Source organism: Mercenaria mercenaria, chromosome 1 (assembly GCF_021730395.1).
Source record: "Mercenaria mercenaria strain notata chromosome 1, MADL_Memer_1, whole genome shotgun sequence".
Lineage (NCBI taxonomy): Eukaryota > Metazoa > Mollusca > Bivalvia > Venerida > Veneridae > Mercenaria > Mercenaria mercenaria.
In genome coordinates, this window is record NC_069361.1 from 110,990,208 (window position 1) to 111,012,528 (window position 22,321).

Here is a 22,321-nt window from a genome sequence, read left to right on the forward strand (position 1 = left end):
CCTCTTACACCAAATACTGTATCCGCCCCTGAGGTAGTCATATTATTTAAAAGACGTTATGGATGTAAGAATGTTTTTACAAAGTTTGGAACGATAACGCTTTTATCATATTAAGTAGACCGTTTGAAAAAAAGTTGGATAGTTCAATGAAGCAGATAATCTAGATTTCATTTCAGGTTGTAGAATATTTTGAGAAAAAAAATTGATTATTCTTCGAATACTTTTTGACTGTATTATTAGAATAGTGTTATTGGATCTATAAAATCTGCCGAGAATGATAATCGTGATAAAGAACTCTCCCTTCAGGTAAACGGCGTGAAGAACTATCCTTTATTATATTTGGCGGGAATCGGGCACGTTTTCACCGTGCAATATTAGTATTTATAGTAACAAAAAAGTAGTCCGTCATGTCAACAAAGCACGATGAAAACAATCGTCTGAAACATTCTAAAGTATATTTTCAATCGTAAATTGTCAGCCATTTAGAAAAAGTTTGGGTAATTTAAAGGGTGGCAGGAACTAGATACATGTCTTGTCTGTCTATTAATACATTTTAAATGGACTCCGCATGTATTTTGAAGCAGCCCTTGATTTTGAAAAAACATGACCAATTTTGTTATCAAATTCGTCGTCGTACGACTTATGAAAGATTCGTAGTTTGATTATCTAGTCGTATACTTCGTTCCATGACGAATCTATTGGTGTATACTTTTTATAACTTTTGTTCAATAACAAATCCGCCAATCTAACTTATTTAGACCCACTATTTTTCCGACAGAATGAACCTTAACAAATTAACAAATATAGTATAAAAAGGGTCATCAAGCAATCATCGAAGGCTGAGAAATGTTTCAAGGCTTTTGCCAAGCTTCTCATTGCCTGTCATCAGTTATCCATTCAGTAGTTAAATAGTAAATAGGAATTACCTTGAGGAGAATGTACAAATAAGTACAAAAGGAGAGATGAACAATAATTATTCTAAAGGAAGATCTGATTTTTCCTGGATTAGTATATAGATTCCCTAACATGTTCAGGTTTAGATATAGGCTATTTCGAATCTCTCTTGTTTTGTTAGTTTTGTTACGATACGATATTATGATACTACATGACATTATTATAACTGCTGTTGTAACTGCTCGGAAGTATATGAAACATACCCAAGTAGAAAGAACTGTTTTCAACCTTTAAAATGTTAGATATCATATACAGGCACTCCTCATAAAATAAACAAACGTGACTGTAAACATGAACGGTTCCAAACTGAAAGTGTTCCATGCTAATATATAATGATAAAATACAAATCACATATCCCTAGCCCTGACCAACCTATAAACAGGGCCAGTCTATCTTATAAGTACAACAACACTGTTGACCCATTTACACGAGGAGTACTCCTCATAAAATAAACAAACGTGTTTGTAAACATGGACGGTTCCAAACTGAAAGAGATCCATGCTAAAAATTTCAGAAAACAATTCGTAGCCCTCACTAACCTTTACACCGGGCAAGTTTATAACTACAACAACACTGTTGATCTATTTAAACGAGTGTTATATGAACATATTTTTTTGTTGGATTTAACGTCGCACCGACACATGATAGGTCATATGACGACATACATATGAACATATAGAGGTACAAACGTGATACAGTCAATTACACTGAGAATGTCAAAAGTTTGGTTTCGATTATCTTTCATTTACAAGGCTTTTCATTATACAGTGTTTGTTATAGAGATGATTATCAGCACATGTGCAATATCAGTAACGTGTAACATAAAATTGATCTCTGATATAATTTATGTTTACAGGTTCGAAGTGTGATTACTTAAAATGTATAAACTCTTAAACCCCAACTTTCGCTATAAAAGAAGTGTGAGGAGCCAAAAATATAAAATGATGGCTGATTTTTGCAACCAATTTGATCAGAGAGATTTTTCGGGAATATGTCAGAAATAAGTTTTATTTACTTTAAAAAATGCAATTGTGGGGACCAATATTAAGTTCACAAAAATGTATTCCTTCCGCAAATAACCCTTTGAATTAATTAGATATAGCAGCTACAAAATTGTAATATCAAGGTATTTTCTTTCCTAAAAAATTGAATCTGAAACGACCTTTGACCCAATTCAGGTCAACTGCACATGATGTATATGTTACGCGCATATAGCCAATCTGCGCGTTTGGAAAATCGCGCAATGCAAATAACCAATTTGTTATTAGCGCAACGATTTGTAAATCGGGCAACCTTATTTACATTTGTTATATGCGCAGGTAACTGTCATGCGCGTTTTGTAAATGAGTCTGCGCTTATAACATACGGATGATATCTCCCGATAAAATTGAATCTCGTAAGATGGCTAGACTTGTAGGCCTACATAAAATTGTTTAATAATAAAAATGACGGAGATCAGGCATGCGCGAAGGTGTGAAATGACTTGGCCGTTGTGCTTAATTTATAAAGATCAAGACAGATATATTTTTTAAAGTAAATCAGTATATTTATGTGGTAATTTCAAGGAGATGTTCATGCCCCTGGTAATTTACGGACTATTAATTTCTGTTGAGGACGGTATTAGAGTCACTTGTCACAGGTGTTAAAATGACACCAAATATTCAAAGTATATTTTATAGCGAATGTTATATTTTACTTTTAAACGTCGTAGCCTGCAAGGGATGTCAGTCCAGCGCTTATAGCATATCCTGAAATGACACCGGTATTTCAAATATATGTCATTTCTTACAGATCTTATTGATATTGTTTTAATGTTTTATAGTACAAAATAGATAGAATAAAGAGTAAGTAACCTCAAAACGTGAACGAAATTTTGTAGCTGCGCAAGATGTGTGTCCTGCGCTAATAGAAACTCTGGAAATTACTCTGATAACTTAAATATCTATCATAAACCATGTTAACTTTAACATTGTTTTACGATTACAGACTAAAATTATAAATATCTTGCAAAATATCTTGGTTTTAAAATTATGTGTCATAAATTTGTTTCTACATCAGTAAATTCACAGCAGTCGGTCACCAGGTTTCAATATCTCCGATCTGATACAACATGCAATAAAACTCAAACATGCGTGAAGGTGTGATTTTCTTCGGATTGCACATGTCGTCCTCTTGTGGTATGTTTTAGGCTATATTTACAAGTTAAAGCATACCAAAAGTTCCTTCTAGGGCACATCTATATAAATATAAAATGACCATCTTGTAAAATTTTGGTTGCAATGTCTGTTTTGTACTGCCAAAAAATATCAGGTAAGTATTTACGCTAGTTATTTAACATAAATTGTTAAATCCAACAACAAATTAAATCTGTTACATCTTTCAGTAGAGTAAATATGGCAATAAAACATTGACCGGGTATTCGATGTGTGAGTTTGTTACACAGACTTAGAGGGCCGCAATGGGGTTTGTTTTCATATATTAACCATGCATTTGAAGGTAACGACAATATTTGGTTGTTTACATTTAAATTTGCTGATATATATCTATCTGGTGAATGTACATATGTTATGTTCAGGAGGAAATAAAAGAATCAATTAATCATCCTCGGGTTTAGTATTGTGTAACCCATGGAGTCCCCTCAATTGAGAAAGAATAGTTTAACGTCAGAGGTTATTTCTAAGGTCACGGAGTTTAATTGGCCAGCTTGTAATTACAACAGCTTTCGTCATCAGTAGCTCAGTCAAGTGTGACTTTTTGAATTAAGATATTCCTTCTCAAGAGAAGGAGTAATAATTATAGTATTTGTACTTCACTCGGACACACACAGCCATTTTATACCGGATATTGTACATGAAAGAGACGTGAATAAAAGATTAAAATGTCACACACTTAGCACATTTCACCATATCGCTTTTATCATATTGAAATAGCGCAATTCTTTTTATAACAATATACCGACGTGAGCATATCTCTTGACATGGCTAATATTTAAAAAAAAAAGAGATAGAGTTAAAATAAGATTCTTACAGATCTAATTGATGTTCTTTTTTAATGTTTTATAGTGAGATAGATAGAATAACGAGTAATTTTCGTCAAAACGTGAACGGAATTTTACATTTTGTAGCTGCGCACTTGTGTGTATGGATACTTTGTTCCTAACTGAGTTACATATACCAGAATAGTTTACATTATAACAATTGTGTTTACTTTGTTAATTGTGGTTTTTGAATGCATGCGTATCTATATATGCATGCTTATTTATTATGCTTCTTTTATTTAGACATTATAGTAATTGAGTAAAAGGTTTCAATAATCTGAGTCCTAGGTTCATCATAGTTTTAATTCAAAATGACATGTTAGATATGCATTCTTTGTAAAATTGATATATTATTATTATGAATTGTAATTGTATAATTATGTCAAAATATAATGTCATACCATCTCAACTTATATGTATTCACTGTTCGTCATATATTATGTAAATGTTGCCACCATGGTCTTAAAGTACAGTGGAATATCTATGAATAAACTTGAAACTTGTCATCCATTTGCAATATTTCTATGATTGATATCTATTTCTAAGATATAAGTCTTTAATTTTTAAATGTTTGTCACTTTTTATTATAAGTATTAAAGTTAGATCAGTTTATGGGAATATCTAATGCCATTTATGACCCATGTATGGCTGACCTGTGACCTAGAACATTTGGGTATAAGTCCCGCACTTGATTTATTACATATATCGGCATGATCTCCCGTAATGTCCATACAATGACATCTGTTCTTGTCCTGTTTAATGCCCATTGCTTCTTCTGAATATACTAAGGAAAGTGTCAGCTCCCCGGCTTTGGATAGCATATTCTAGTATTTTTTGGTGTTTTATTTTCTCAAAAAAAAAAAAAATGAAAAAAACAAGAAACAAAACAAAACAAAACACTATTTCTTTCATGTAGACTTGCGCCATCACCAAGCCAAGACTGTGGTTGTAAATGTAATACATGGAATTGGCAACCAATGTTGCTGTAATGCTTGTCCAATGTCAATATCCACAAGATTAACATGCCTTTCATCAGTATTGTCATCACAGTCATGGTCATTAGTGTCCCCACAACTGTCGTTACTGGACATGGAATTTCCTGATTTTCAACACTGAGCCAGCTAGTCTTCATAATACATTGTTATTAGAATCATCAAAATCATTTTCCTCATCATCCTGAGACTACTCTAATTTGACTAATAAGTTAGAAAAACAATCCCTGATACGAAAGTAAACTTTCTTTACAGCGAACTAAGCCAAATTCCTCAAACACAAACTCGAAGCACAGGAAGAGCTGGAGAAACAAAACAGCCCCGCTTAACCTTGAGTGCGATGGTCAAAAGCTACGGAGATTGATAAGACAGCTAAATGATGAAGACACAGGGAGAGGCTCCACAACTTTGGATAAGAATGGTAAACTGTTGACGAGAAACAAGCGGCAACCACATTTGACTACAACAAAAGCGGGTAACTTCAAAACAAAAGTCCTAACAACAGTCCCAAAAAAAATGCATATGTCTGCTCCATATTGATGATTCATACCAAGTTTCATTTAATAAAGGATGGAAACTGTAGAAATTGAGTAAACAAGATACAAAAATAGTTGTAATACTTGTATATTCGGAAATGGAACAAAACAAGTGCCATTATGAACTTTCTGAACTAGACAGCACACAACCTTGCAAAAAGAACATCATAAACTCAGTATCGAAAGCTCTAGGAACAGCCGATTTAAATTACATAAATAAGAGAACAAGCTGTATAGTTATTATGTCTTTAAGACGTGGACGGGAAAAACATAAACATACAAAGACAAATGGAGCAGGCAGAGGGTATTTTGGAAGGTCTACTTACTATTATTCTATTTTTAGCTCACCTGTCACGAAGTCGTGCGTAGTGCGTCGTGCGTCGTCCGTCAACAATTTCTAAAAAATCTTCTTCTTGAAAACCACTGGGCAGAATTACACCAAACTTCACAGGAATGATCCTTGGGTGCCCCCTTTCAAAAGTGTCCAAGAATTGAATTCCATGCAACCGAAAGGAAAAACATTAAAAATCTTCTTCTCAAAAACCAGAAGCCCTAGAGCTTAGATATTTGGTGTGAAGCATTGCCTAGTGGACCTCTACCAAGTTTGTTCAAATCATGACCCCGGGGTCAAAATTGACCCCGCCCCACGGGTCACTTGATTTTACATAGGAAAATCTTCAAAAATCTTCTTCTAAAAAAAAAACCAGAAGCCCTAGAGCTTAGATATTTGACATGTAGCATTGCCTAGTGGACCTCTACTAAAGTTGTTCAAATCATGACCCCGGGGTCAAAATTGACCCCGCCCCAGGGGTCACTTGATATATCATAGGAAAATGTTCAAAATTTTCCTAAAAATAAACCAGAAGCCCTAGAGCTTAGATATTTCATATGTAGCATTCCCTAGTGGACCTCTACAAAATTTGTTCATATCATTACCCCGGGGTCAAAATTGACCCCGCCCCAGGGGTCACTTGATTTTACATAGGAAAATCTTCAAAAAGTTTCTAAAAATAAACCAGAAGGCCTAGATCTTAGATATTTGACCTGTAGCATTGTCTAGTAGACTTCTACAAAATTAGTTCAAATCATGACCCCGATGTCAAAATTGACCCCGCCCCAGGGGTCACTTGATTTTACATAGGAAAATCTTCAGAATTTTTCTAAAAATAAACCAGGAGGTTAGAGCTTAGATATTTCATATGTAGCATTGCATAGTGGAGCTCTGCAAAATTTGTTCAAATCTTGTCCCTCCAGGGTCAAATTGACCCAGCCCCAGGGGTTACTTGATTGTATATAGGGAAATCTTCATAAATTTTCTAAAAATAAACCAGAAGGCCTAGATCTTAGATATTTGACCTGTAGCATTGTCTAGTAGACTTCTACAAAATTTGTTCAGATCATGACCCCCGGGGTCAATTTGACACCGTCCCATGGGGACGTACATTGTACATAGAACAATATTAAAAATTTTCTAATTTTCCTAGTGGACCTTTACAAAATTTGTTCAAAATATGACCCTCCGGGTCAAAATTGACCCCGCCCCAGGGGTCACTTGATTTCACATAGGAAAATCTTCAATATTTTTCTAAAAATAAACCAGAAGGCCTAGAGCTTAGATATTTCACATGTAGCATTGCATAGTAGACCTCTACAAAATTTGTTCAAATCTTGACTCCCCAGGGTCAAATTGACCCAGCCCCAGGGGTTACTTGATTGTTCATAGGGAAATCTTAATAAATTTGCTAAAAGTAAACCAGAAGGCCTAGATCTTAGATATTTGATATGTAACATTGCCTAGTAGACTTCTACAAACTTTGTTCAAATATCATGATCCCAGGGGTAAAATTGATTGTACATAGGAAAATCTTCCAAAAAAATTCTAAAAATCATCAGTTAGACATTTGAAACATGTATCTCATATTACTCAGGTGAGCGATCCAGAGTCATAATGACCCTCTTGTTTGAAAAGGGGTTGTATGTTTCTACTTGAAAAAGTTCTTGCAACACACTAAGTTTTTTGAAGATCCCGAAGTAGTCGTTCAAAGGTTCTTCTACTTTTAGCTGTAGCGGCTAATAAAAGGGGCGGGGGCTCCCGTTTGAGAAAGACAGTTGGAGCTGAACTTTCAGTGATGCTACAGACCATGTTTTATTAAGATCCATCAAGCAGTTCATGACTTACAATATGATGCTACAGACCAAGTTTGTTGAAGATCCAACAAGCAGTTCATGGGAAGAAGATATTTATAGGTATTTGTATTTTAGCTCTAATGACCTCTAACAGGGGCCAAGTTCTTCCATTGGACAAGTTTCGGAAAGGACCTAATAATGATGCTACAGATCAAGTTTGATGAAGATCTATGAAGCAGTTCGTGAGTAGAAATCACTTAAATGTATTTCCATTTTAAGCTCTAGCGGCCCCTAAAAGGGACACAATGCTTCCCTCCTCTATCAGCAGTGCAACTGGCATTACTGTTGGCAGTTATTGCAGTAATGTTGGAAATTATTTCAGTCACATCGGTATAAGTTATTCAACAAATATTCAAGGCATGTATTACCATTTCCGGTCCTGGTGTGTATAATCAATGGGGCGTGACGACCTACCATTTGGCACCGTAAGTGCGCCAGTAAACAGTTCTATTGTATCTTATATAAATTTTACAATAAAAGATATATAAGAATCGAAATAATTGATAGGAAAACCGTGTTTTAACACTATTAATACACGACGGGCGGTTATACGTCACATGTAATAATATGCAAATTATCAAGCCTAACGTTTAACCGCCCATCGTGTTAAAACACGGTTTTGCTACAAATTATTTCTTAGATAACTTACGTTCGCCTAAATTAGTCTATCATGGTTTGGAAACAGGAGTAGGAAAATCAAATTTTGAAAATACCCCACATATATTAAGTGCTTAATAGACAATGTCGAATTAAGGGGGAATGGTACTTTGTCAAAATTTAAGATTTGCTAATAGTCGTATATACCAAAATAAACTTGAAGATATTTCAAATTTGTATCATCATCTTTTAGAGCGATAAACATGCGTATGACATTACCATGACGTCGCAGACATGACCCGTTTTCGCGCTTTTTACGTCCGTTAATGGTAGCACTAAAATGGTATAAAACTCGATACTACAAACGTATTGTTGGCGTCAATGCATTAGATTATATATCAAACGACAGAATAAAGCAATTTCTTAGTGATCATTAACATGAAAAGGTATTTTCTATCCGAATTTTCGGAGGAGGTTCGAAAACAGACATTTGGTTGTTTAAAAAATTCAGGAAAAAAATCGCTTCTGATCCATTTTGCAAAAAATTGGCCCGTGGAATTTTTGCCATTTTTTGTATGTAAAAATTCATTATGTTGTTAATGGCTGTGCCAAAATAGAAAAAAGTTCACCGAAGCGTTTTTCTAGTACAACCGTTTGAATTAGAGCATTGTGACGCAATAAACAACGTCGCTTAAGACATGACGTAAGCACGTGAATATTTACATTATTAGCCTTATTTTTACACCAGTGGCTGCAAAGATGGTGCTCTCCATACACATGTGGAACTATGCTTTCTAGCGCCTGTATTAATTCAGCTTCTCCTTTTTCTTCAAGATTTATTGAAACTCACTTTGCACTGGAAAACAAGCTTGCAATGGAAATTATTTTCTATTGTTAATTGTTCTTTTAAAAAAAAATATTCAGGACAATTAAAATGTAGAGTAAAAGTATGTTTGTACATCAGTCCAGAATTGCTTGCCTCTTTATGCAACTGAGCACGAATATCGGGCTCCATAGCTTTTACAGAATTGCTCCATTTCTTTGGCATCTGTGAAGTTGACCATATTTAATTGTTTTCGTGTAAACTTTGATAAGTTTTCACACAGTTATTGTTACTTTCAAACATTACATATGTTGCAACAATACTTGTTACTTATTTATAAACTTGAACCCATATAATAAAACAGTTTTTGACTGTTAAGCCATCGGATATGATGTGATATTCAACGGAGGAGGACAATATTGACCTCTTCCAGTGAATACCATAGCATATCCAATGGCTCAAGGGTCAATAATAATATAATTTTCTAAACGAAATTAACATAAATAATTGACAAAAAAACTCAATAAAAGTATTGCTTCTTTTCACTCTAACGTTTCGAAAATTATTAAACTTATATAGCAGTCATAGATAATTATCACTCACACGGATGTGTTAAATTTACATATATATTATTTTTGTATGTGTATTTATTTTATGTAATAAGATGCTTTGAAACAGACATAATATTTTGATGGCAAATTTATATTTATAGATAGATTTATTGATAATATTTCTTTAGTACTAATATTTACGAGAATATCCCATTTTTGTCTTCATGCAAAAATATAGCCAAGGGAGACAAACAGATACAGATTAAGTACGGCTGTTATATACATTCTTATTACAGAAACACAACCTAAAGTATAGATTTGTACCAACATCGTGTTGACTTGTCAGGAAATTATCAGTAGCGCGGTACGGTGACCTCGGAAAAGGGCGCATAACATGCGAGATTGTCGGCTTATATGGAAATTCCAAATGAATTCATATTATTGTTTGTTTTGATTGATAGAATCCTGTTTTACGGCCCTTTCAGTATTTCAGTTATGTCAGGCAGGTAGACAAGCTTACTGCCGCTCATTGGCTGTTTTTTTTATTAAAAATATAAGCATTCTTAATTTATTAAGACCTATTATACAGCCATTCTATTCAAACTTATTCTTTCTAAAATACGTGTTAAATAAAAGCTCAGTACATAATCCAGGATCGGGAACGGATTTAGCATCTTTTTGAGTGATCGTTCTCTAGTGTATACTGCTAGTTTCTATTTGGACCAACATTGCAAACTTTAATATATTTTCTATTGAATTTTAGGAAAGACAATATTGTGAAACAAGCCGCGACGGCATATGGACGAACATTCATCATTCTATATCGTTATGTCATCGTGTAAACGGAAGGGGCATGTCCGTGATGGCATGTTTAAAATTCATAATTTAGTCGTTTCTATTCAGGCTTTTTTCCCCGTCCTGTGCAACAAATAACAAATAACAGAAATATTTAAATGAAATGAGCCGCGCCTTGTGAAAACCAACATACGGTGGCTTTGCAGTCTGGTCAGGATCCATGCTGTTCGCTAACGGTTTCCTAAATTGCAATAAGCTTTAAAAGCGAACAACATAGATCCTGACAAGACTGCGCAAGCTGGTCTGGATCAAAGCTAGTCATAAAGCCACTATGTTGTTTTTTTCATGGCGCGGCTCAAATAACATATGTTAAAACAGGTAGAACGGTATCCAGTTATGCAAATGTTTTGACGTGTAATCTTTACAAACAGTACACGGCGGAATCTTAAAATTCATACGTAACATTCGAATTTTAAAATTCCGTTGTACTGCTTGCAAAAGAAAAATAACGTATATATATAAACTGTCAACTTTTAGGACTGCCTACGTGGTCTGATTCACTGAGATATCTCACTGATGGAGGACTGTAAGTTCAAGCCCCGTTACCGAACATGGCTCTTTATGTGAGAACACTTGGTAGTTTGTGTCGGAGGTTAGGGGTTTAGTACTGGTCGTTTCCAGGAACAATGTTTAAGGAAACTATCCGCCATACTGTTGAAACGAGCGTAAAAACTTGATTCAGAAAATTAATCAACTTTTTTAACAGTCTTATTACCGTTTCTATAAATCTGCCTTTAATTGTATCATTAATACAATTTAAACGAAATTCACATTCGGATAGAACTGTGCGGAAATGTTTGTATTTTAATTATCCCATGCTTACCTAATGCAGCTGCAACGTTTATTAAATAGGGGTTCCGTAAAATGCCGTAGCATTTTAGATTTTACATTTTAAAATGTAGTACACTATACATACCATAATTAGTTTCGGAAAATAGGTTTTTTCCAGTAAAGTCTTTGTTTTGAGTTTAACGCCATTTTCTCAACAGTTTTTCAGTCATATAACGGCGGGCTGTTAACCTAACCAGTTTTCCTGGATTCTGTACCAGTACAAACCTGTTCTCAGCAAGTAACTGCTAACTTCCCCACATGAATCAGAGGTGGAGGACTAATGATATCAGACACAGTGTCGTTCATCAAATAGTCACGGAGAACATACGCCCCGTCCGAGGATCGAACTAGCGACCCCGAGATCCGTAGACCAACGCTCTTACCTATTGAGCTAAGCGGGCGGGCTTCAGTAAAGTCTTTTTCCGCATATTTTGAAACCATTGTCAAATACATTACCAAAATATGCATAATCGACGATTCTTCTATTTTGCTTTTCTCCGTTTTATTATCACTCCCGACACTCCCTTTCTTCAAAAACTTAACTTTTTTAGCCTTCTGAACTGTCCGTATTTATCGCGACTTATTTTAGAAAGCAGCTGAGTTTGAAAAAGGTGCATGAAGTGGCTATTGAAATGAACATCAAGAACTTCTAGTAATTTAAAAGATACGCACTTTTCAATGAAAATATTTTGGAATACTGCATGTTATGAAATGTGTAATATTTTTACGATTAGATTGAAATATTTAATTCGTGTCTCATAACTGCTTGTTTATAGGTTTCCAGGTAGAATTATGACAAGCCATTTAAAATAAACACATGCAACGTTACATAACGATTACATGTCTTTTAACGACGCTGCAGTAGTCAAGTTCAAACGGTTTTACTACAAAAACGCTTCGGTGAACTTTTTTCTATTTTGGCATAGATATCAACAACATAATGAATTTTCACATACAAAAATTTGGCAAAAATTCCACGGGCCAATTTTTTGTAAAATGGATCAGAATCGATTTTCTTCCTTAATTTTCTTAAACAACCAAATGTCTGTTTTCGAACCGCCTTCGAAAATTCAGATAGAAAATACCTGTTCATGTTAATAATCACTAAGAAATTGCTTTATTCTGTCGTTTGATATATAATCTAATGCATTGACGCCAACAATACGCTTGTAGTATCGAGTTTTATACCATTTTAGTGCTACCATTAACGGACGTAAAAAGCGCGAAAACGGGTCATGTTTGCGACGTCATGGTAATGTCATACGCATGTTTATTGCTCTAAAAGATGATGATATCAATTGGAAATATCTTCAAGTTTATTTTGGTATATAAGACAATCAGCAAATCTTAAATTTTGACAAAGTACCATTCCCCCTTAACAAGCAGTGGTGTGAACAACTATGACGATAGATTTTTCACTGGGACCATCTCGACATTTCTTTATCATATTATGTACTGTAGGAAAATGCGTGACCGGTGATATGACTGGCTTATTATGCCACACTATGCGGTGGGGATGTAGATTTGGCTTCGTCTGTTCTCCCGTCCGTTTGTCCGTCAGAGAAAATTTGTAATACACATATTGCTAAAAGTATTGAACGACCGTCAAGAAATTGTTTGAGGATATTATTCAACATTTAGAGTTGCACATGCAAGACTTTATCACATCTGAGCATAAAGTGAGCTATTGTATTAGCGCTGTGCTTGTTGTCCATCTTCGTCCATCGTCGTTCGTCGTTCGCAATTTCACTGTTAGCACTCTAGCAGTTGCAGTTCTAGTGCAAAGTAAGTCAGAAACTTAGTCAGAATGTTGTGTAGAAAATTTTGACAGAGTTTGACACTATATGTAGGTTATTATGTGACGAGGTCAGATCACAGAAAAACCTTGGTTTTCATACTAAATCTATATACGACCTGGTCAGAATATGTCTTAATAAAATCTACATTACATTGAAACTAGATTATCTAGTTCATTAGATAAAGTAAGGTGAAGTTATAGAAAATATCTTAACACATTAGAGGCCATGATTCATTTTAGATCTTTATAAACCCTGGTTAGACTATTTGACATTATAAAGTCTAGATATTGTTTGGAATTGGATTTTCTGGCGGGGTCACGAGACTGTATCATAAAAATAAACATTGTTAATATTGTAGAGGAAATATTTTCTACTTACAGAACAGGGTCAGAATGTAGGCTGATTTTGAAACGGGGTGAAAATCTAGGTTATTAAGCCAAATAACAAAAATAAATCCTTGTAGACACCATACAGTCTAAATTGTTGACCTGATTTATATGAATCATAGTCATGATATTTGCCACAATAAATTCTAGGTCAAGTTTGAAACTTGGTCATTTAACGTTAAAAGGTAGGACAGTAAAATGAATCGTAGAAAAACATTCTTAACACTCCAGATGTCATATTTTATACATGAATATTTGTTAGAATATTTCTCTTTATAAATGTAGAAATAGTGTTATCTTGGATTTAATATATCATAGAAATCTATGGTGTCAGACATTTTGTTAAGACAATGATTTTGACCAAGTCGCCAACAATCAGGCAATAATTGTCATCTCTGGAGTGTTCAAAGTGAAAACTGTTTACGTCGGACGACGACCACGGACGATACACTGTGCGATCACACTAGCACACCCTGACAATCTTGTCTGAGATGCACGACTTAAAATGTTGAACATTTCTAATAAAGTGTAATGATGTTAGACCACAAAGTTTTGGTGATATGTATAAAATAAATGTTTTTGCTGACACAAAGCCAAATCTATATATCCAAAACAAGTTGTTTTGTGAATGAGGGAGGGGTTGGGGGTATTTTGAATGATATTTTCTTTGCAGATACACACAAGTTATGCACCAAACCATTAGTTTTAAGAATCAAGGGAAAACTGCTCTGTAGTGATCTCTAAGTTTCATGAAGACCCATCAATGGACGACAATATTTAGTAGATATGAATGAAGTTTAAAACAATTAAAGGGCAATAACTCTGCAGATACTGAAGAGATTCTAATGAAAGATACGCACGCATCACCGTCGTACAGTGATCTATATAAATTTTGTGTTGAATTTCAAGAAGATTCATAAATAAGTTACTTTGTTATGATGGAATTTACAGATTGTAAAATAATTAAAGGGCAATAACTCTGGTTAATGAAGAGATCCTGACAAAATTGCGTATGCGCCACAACCCTGTAGTGATCTGCATTTGTGAAAATTTTCATGAAGATCCATTAAAAGGTTACTTAGATACCGTCAAAATTTGTTCCCAAATCAAGGGGAAATAATTAACATTTTCAGGGTAAAAGGAGTAATACTATACGTAAATAAATATCGTGTGCTAATTAATTATTATGTGAGGTTTAGTGATTTTAGCAAAACTATTTATTGAATTATAAGCATGTTCAATTTTTACCAAATCAAGGGAAAAAACTCTGCTTGTACCCGGTAAAACGGTATAATACTATGTGTGAGCAAAGTTCATATGCTAGTAAATAATTATGCAAGGCTTGGTGATGCAAGCTGAAATACTTTTTGATTCATAAGCATTTTCAGTTTGTATTTTTCAAACACATCTGGAAATATCTGATTTTTCTGCGTCAAAGCGGATGATATGCGTGAGCAAAGGTAATGTGCTCATTTATAATTATGTGAGGTTTAGTTATTCTAGCTGAAATACTTTTTGAATTATAAGCGTTTTCATTTTTTTTTTGAAACAGATCATGGTTTTTACAAGGTCAAGAGGGGGAAGAATAAGAATGAGCAAAGGGTCGTGTGCTTATTTATAAATAGTTGAGGTTTGGTAATTCAAGCTTAAACACTTCTGAATCATTAGAATTTTCAATTTCGGACGGACGGATGGGCAAACGGGTGTTCCTACATATGAATATTTATGTGGCTACTCTTTTGTTCTCTCTATTGTTCTTTTAGCCATGTAAAAGAAAACATAGCCACAAAAATGCTAACGGATTGAATGACATCAAAGAAAAAGTACAGTTACCTATTGTTTCTATAGCCACATAAGTATTCAGATGTAATGACACGGACAGACAACATCAAAACAATATCCCTTCGCCTTCGGCAGGGGATAATAAGACAGACCTTATCATTATTATGGGCATGTATTTTAGTCTGCACATAATATCATTTAAATTTTGAGATGTCCCCTTTAAAATACCGATCGTCCTAGGTTTTCACTGTCTACTTCGACTAAATTCGCAAATGTCTAATAAACGGAAATATATGTAAATCATCAGTCTGATCATGTTTACATTTCCATGACAAAAATCCTATTTAAATGGAATCAAAAGAAATTTGAATGTTCTCAAGGTGAGCTATGACAAAACATATGACAGATATTTAGCAGTATTTAAACTGAAAAAAAAAAAACTTACAACATTTATTCGTTAATATACAGGGCATTAAATGCATAAAATAGTGATAACGACTGCAAGTATTTATCTGTCATAAAAGTTGCTTGGTTAACAGTCATACATATATCATATCATAGTCATATCAGTTACCCATAATATAGGTCCCGTAACAGGCTATTTGATAACAATATAGTATCAATTTTATGCATAATTAAACAATATATCCACATGCTTATCGTTAAATACTATGACTGTAATCTGTTTAATTACTGCAATGGAAAAATATAATCATTTTGCATTTATAACTGGCCTTTTATAAATATATATTATGTATCCTTGGTAATTCATACTTATATTTGAAAGAGAAATGATATTTTAAAGAAGAAATTTCAACCAAGTAGAAAGAAATGGTATCAGAAACTGATAAATGACATTGCTCATTGCTATCTGAAGGCAATAATACTTTTTAAATGGCAAAATGACTACAATGTTTGACACTGTTTTCAAAAAAATAAATCTCTAGTGTCGAGTTAATTTACATCCGCAATCGTGAAACATTTTCATCATTCTGTGTTTGATTTAAAATTATCTCAGCAATTAGAGCTATTTGAATAAATAAAGATTATAAATTGTAATATGTGTTGCAACGAGTTTTCCCTACAAACAGTGCACTAACTCTTTACTATTATTTTGATCCACCAAATACATTGCAGAGTTTTCTGTGAATCACTTTGCAAGATCCAGATAGGAGTTTAACATCATTTTATAGATCTCTGAGAATATTATCTGTTAGTTGTTTCAAGATATGTTAAACTATGTTAATTTCACAGTAAAAGTGTCCTTTTCTTCGTATACAAATCGGGCTAAGATATAATTTCGAATACAACTTTTAAAAAAAATGTTAAAAAAAGTTTACATTGACAAATAAAAACAAAAGTGATTTCCTGAAACTTTGTTGTCACAGATTGTTGAAATTTACCATCGAGAATGTCACATCAAATTCATTTTTAGGATAAATTCAAAAGATATTTTGAACATTGTGAAACGTACAATTTAACAATTTACCGTCTATGGAGTTCTTAAGAATGATGTACAATATCTATGGCATTTGGAACAGGAATCAAAGAAAATACCTTGTTACGGGATAGGTGTATCGAATTTACAAGAAAATTATATATATTTATAATTACTCTTTAAACCAAAGATACAATTTCACCACTTACACTTCATTCGAGTAATACACACATGAACATCATTGCATGCAGAGACGTCCAGTTACTAACAGTATTTAACTCAACAGTAAATACAAATACATACCTGATTATGCCATGCCTTTTACAAGTCTTATAATATCCTGATATTTAAAAAAAAACAAAAATGAATAAATAAATAAATAGATTATCGACAAATGTACGTTGTACCCTAATCTATAGTGTACATTTTAAAATGTATTCAAAACTATTTTTAAACACTTCATTTAAACACAAAAGACATAAAAGACAATTTACTGATATCAAAAGAAATTCTTTGTGCAATGAGATAAAGAAGAAACATTTTCAATAGAGATCGTTGAATAAGTGACATTGTAAGTTTGGTTATAAGGCATACATGTTTCTTCTTGGTTAGACGACAAGCGCTCAAAATAAAATTATCAGCCGCTTTTTCAATATATGATATTTTTCATTATTTTAATTTTGTTGTACAAAGTATTCATCTGATATATATTCTCAGTAGTAAAATATTATATTTTGTCGGTAAAACGAGCAAAAAGCTAAAACAAAATACAGCAATACTAAAATCACTTCTTTCTCTGGTGTTGTGATGCGCACCTGCTAAAAATTTAAACAATGAAATTACTTTACGGTATTTTAAGTACAGTAAGATAAATTTACAAATGGCAAACTGCAAAATTAAGATAATTAACATGTAATACTTTCATCATGTAACAGTTCTTAAAGGTTGTGACATAAATGTCAACTTGCCTGTAGATTATTTACAAGACGTTGCTAAGCGTGTCGCCATTTTGTTTGTTTGTTTGAGTTAGGTTTAACGCCGTTTTCAACAGTATTTCAGTCATATAACGGCGGGCAGTTAACCTAACCAGGCTGGCACGGATTTATCCGGGTTCAGTTTGTATAACGAGTTTTCGCAAGATAAAATCGTAAATTCGAAACTACTTTTAAATTACACTGAGTGTTCCTGGATTCTGTACCAGTACAAAAGATAATAGGTAAGAGTAGATTTCTCGGAAGCACAGAGTATCAAAAACACAGCCCCAGAACCATGCATTTACATAGCAGGCCCACAACAAAAGAAGCTGTAATGGAAAACTGTTTTCCGCAAGTAACTGCCAACTTCCTCACACGAATCAGAGGTGGAGAACTAATGATTTCAGACACAATGTCGTTTATCAAATAGTCACGGAAAACATACGCCCCGCCCGAGGATCGAACTCGCGACTCCGCGATCAGTAGACCAAGCTCTACCTACTGAGCTAAACGGGTGTCGCCATTTTAGAATCACATGATTGTATTATCGCCACGGGATTTTCTTGGCGGCAGGGATAATCGTTTGACAATACTCCTGCGCGGAGGTTGGTATAAGTCCTGTTCTCTATGAATACGGTACACAATGACTAGTAGAACAGAATGCTGGAACATTATAGCAGTAGGTGTAACAGCAACATTACTGCCACTACTGCTGACATATCTAGCTTGACAGCATATTTCGGTGTCTTGAAAAATCTTTAAATATATGACTTGAGTTTATACACTAGGAAAATAATTGTAACTATTCCGCTTACCTTAGAAAGCGTTTGAAATAATTTATCTGTAATCCAAACACGACAGAAGTTATACACACGTGTTCGAAATCAAGATAATGTCCTTAAAATGTGTACGAAAGTACTTGAAAATTATCGTTACCGTCAAGATTAAAGTCTCCGTCTCAAGCAAAGATATACAATAGTTAAAACATTAAACTCTTTAGCCATGGTCACTTTAAACGTTAAGATAAATAGGGTATTGTTCAAAGTGTTTGATATTCTGCTAATAAAATTACTTTAATATTCCATTTTGGTAAAAGTGAGAATGACACCAAAGCCTTCAAAAACTCGTTATCATACATAGTTGTTTAAAAATGAGAGAAAATGCGTTATCATGGAAATACGAGCCTAGCGACACTTTCATTTTAAGTTCGTGTCAGAAAAGATCAACTACGCAAGCATTTAAACCGAAATACACTGGAAAGTGTTGAATATCCGTATTTACCTTCTGCTTTCAATATAAAATACCTTAGTAGAGTCGTGTACTTCAATCGAGGATAAAAATTTAGAGAAAAACACACTTGAAATTATAGCAGTAAAATCATTAACTCACTCGAAATACACTTAATTGCTACGGTTCAATTGATTTTAATCTTAGACCAAGGTGACAAGGTATATAAACTCCACGTTTAAATGGGTCAACAGTGCTGTTGTACTTATAAAATAGACTTTTCGTAACAAGGTTTTTTCTTTCATTTCTGTTTCACAATGCAATAAATACCTTGCGTCATTCAAAGACCTTTAGAGTGTGGTAATTATATGGTATCATTTCACAATTTTCAAAATATCCTTTTTGCTTTTGAATTAATCATAAACACTATTTTGATGAGATATTCTCCATTGTAAATTTCAGCAATTTGTGACAACAAAGTTTAAAATCACTTCAGAATTCGATTTAAAGCAGCGTTTTGATCAACTTCCGATCCCTTATTAATGTTATCTTTTATAAAGCAAACAGATCACAAACTTCATTAGACACCCTGTAATGTTTTACTCCGTAACTACCACTGTGTGTGTCGAAGGTAGAGTCTTATTGTTGTATTTTGCATTTATCATGCTACCCTATACTGGGTTTAAACCACTATAACCTCTATAATTAACCGGGTAGAACAAGTGACAATGCTGTTCCCTTCGAAGGAATGCGTGTCAACGTTATTCCTTGTACATTCAGTAATACCAGAAAATATTCCACATGACGGCCGCAGACATTTTGTTTAAAGCTATACATAATGTAATTAGGGCTCACCTATGATTAGTCCAAATACACTTGTTACTTCTTTATAGTCCACAAAGAAAGAAGTGTGTTCTGAAAGTTACAATACTTGCGTATTAACTTAAAATAACTGATCTAAACCTTATGCATGACACATAAATAGAAATGTCAGCCTTGTCTTTAATAACGACAATAAATGCATCTCTATGTTGTGCAAAAATATAGAAGTAGTAGACTGGAATATTCGAATGCACATGTTTTTGTGTGTTTATTTGCCAATGTACAGCTGTGCAATGACCTAATCTGACCGATTATTACATACTCGTTTCTTTTCCCCGTTAAGTTACACTGGTGCCGGAAACGTCAATATTTTCCATACAATTCAGTGTGTGTTGTTGCACTACTTTTTCTATTTAGTTCAGTATTGTCAATCCTATTCAGGCTATAGAACATGATATTTACATAATATTTATATATGTAGATGCTTATGTAATAAAAAAGGTTATTATCTTTGCATCGGAAAATATGCACTCGTTCTTCAGCGGAAGAATAATGCGCTCCTAAAGTCGCGCAATATTTCCGTTGAAGAACTCATGCATATTTCCCGATACAAAGCTAATAACCTATAATATAAATCTTGGCCCTAGCCTATCGTTCCAATGCGGAATACAATAGTATCAAAACACTAAGACGTGTCCAAATTCCGTTATGACCTTTTTGTGCTCCCCCCATGAGTGGTGGGGGCATATAGATTTGGTCATGTTCGTGCGTCCGTGCGTGCGTCCGTCCGTCCGTCCTAAGTTCGTGACGCGCCTAGCTCGAAAAGTATTTGATACAAATTGATGAAACCTTGCATGACTGTTTATCATGATATGAACTTGCGCACTTCCTATTTTTCGTCTGGCTCCGCCCCCTATTTTTAGAGTTCTGGCCCCTGAAATAGTCAAAAATGCACATTTTCACCTTCTGACACGCCTAGCTCAAAAAGTATTCGATATAAATTGATAAAACCTTGCATGAGTCTTAATCATGATATGAACTTGCGCACCTCCTATTTTTTATCTGGCCCCGCCCCATATTTTTAGAGTTATGACCCCTGAAATAGTCAAAAATGCACATTTTCACCTTGTGCATGCCTAGCTCAAAAAGCATTTGATATAGCTACATGAAATCTTGCATGAGTCTTGATTATGATATGAACTTGCTCACCTCCTATTTTTCATCTGGTTGCCCCCTATTTTCAGAGTTATGGCCCCTGAAATAGTAAAACATGCACATTTTCACCTTGTGACACGCCTAGCTCAAAAAGTGTTTGATACAGATTCATGAAACCTTGCATGAGTCTTAATCATGATATGAACTTGCGCACCTCCTATTTTTCATTTGTGTCGGCCCCCTATTTTCAGAGTTATGGCCCCTGAAATAGTCAAAAATACACATTTTCACCTTGTGATATGCCTAGCTAAAAAAGTATTTGATATAGATTCATGAAAAACTTGCATGAGTCTTAATCATGATATGAACTTGCACACCTCCTATTTTTCATTTGGGTCCGCCCCCAATTTTTAGAGTTATGGCCTCTGAAATAGTCAAATATACACATTTTCACCTTGTGATGCACCTAGCTCAAAAAGTATTTAATATAAATGGTTGAAAACTTGCGTAAGTCTTTATCATGATATAAACTTGCACATCTCTAATTTTTTGGCTGGCTCCACCCCCTATTTTTAAAGTTATGGTCCCTGAAATAGTAAAAAATGCACTTTTTCGCCTAATTATGTGCCTTTATGTACATCAGATGTAAATTCAGGAAACCTTGCTGGAGTCTTTATCGTGATGTGACCTTGCACACTTGGCATTCCTCTTGAGAATCTTAGCTTTTATTACAGAGTTATAGCCCGTGAAATAACCAAAATAGTGGATTTTTTGTTTGTGATGCTCATAGCTCAAAAAGTAAAGGGCCTAGAATAATGAATCCTTTTCATAAAATGATTGTTGAGGCTATACCCCATTAAGACTGCAAACATTTGAATTATTGGCCCTCATTTATGACAAATATACCAGTGGGGGTAAACCCTGTGTCCTACAGACACATTCTAGTTCATATTTGAAAATTGTCATGCATCGCAATGAGATTGTGCTTTATTGGAAATAATCATCAGAATATTAGATTTTTGTTACTGAATTTTATGACATTATTTTTAAAGATTAAATTTATGTAAAATTTCCGTGTTGACCAATACTATACTAAATTAGTCACAAACCTTCAACAATAATTATTCATGGTGATCATTCAGGCCAATGAAGATATAGTTTAAGTTTTCATTTGAAGTTAAATAAGTCGAACTTGTAAATATAATTTATATTAGAGATCTGATTTACCTGACACGTTAATCGGACATTGTAAATGTGCTGATAATCATCTCTGTCAATGTTTATTGAAAGGCTCGTGAAAGGAAGATTATCGAAACTATTTTTGAAATTGACTGTATTACGTTTGTACCTCTACCTTTGTATATAACAATATATA

General features: G+C 34.1%; 1 protein-coding gene across 2 annotated transcripts in view; it reads right to left on the reverse strand.

Annotated features, from left to right (window-relative positions):
- LOC123526545 (probable serine/threonine-protein kinase roco6) overlaps positions 1 to 18,855 on the reverse strand; it is a 76,430-nt gene extending 57,575 nt beyond the window's left edge. Inside the window, exon 1 of one of the 2 annotated variants that reach the window (XM_045305745.2) lies at positions 18,558 to 18,844. The gene's annotated coding sequence lies outside the window, so the exon portion shown is untranslated. Of the gene's footprint in view, positions 1 to 18,557 lie in introns of both variants that reach the window. The other variant, XM_045305752.2, reaches the window with a different exon arrangement.
- Positions 18,856 to 22,321: the final 3,466 nt, after the last annotated feature.